Genomic DNA, 375 nt, shown 5'->3' with positions numbered 1-375 from the left:
TACTATACATATGAGTCTTGTTTGTCAATAAATATTTAAATCGACCCTTAAATTATTTTAAATTAGACACTTTGATCTCTGATAAATTTTTATTCTCTTCAAATTTTTAAAAATTAATTCTGTCGGATAGATTGGTTTTACTGTCTTTTTCTTTTAAGAGAAAATAATTTGTGTTACGGTATTATTTTTTTAGAATTTAATTATCTTACAATAAAATTTATTAGAAACTGATTTATCTAATACACATATTAAAATTTTGATTAAAAGCAATTTGTTCGACTAGAGTAATTCTCAAGCATTTATAGATAATAAAAATTTATTAGAGACAAAAATGTCTAATCTAAAATTCTTTGAGAATCAATTTGAATATTTACA

This window comes from Arachis ipaensis, chromosome B04, assembly GCF_000816755.2.
Source record: "Arachis ipaensis cultivar K30076 chromosome B04, Araip1.1, whole genome shotgun sequence".
Lineage (NCBI taxonomy): Eukaryota > Viridiplantae > Streptophyta > Magnoliopsida > Fabales > Fabaceae > Arachis > Arachis ipaensis.
This window is presented reverse-complemented; position numbering follows the sequence as displayed.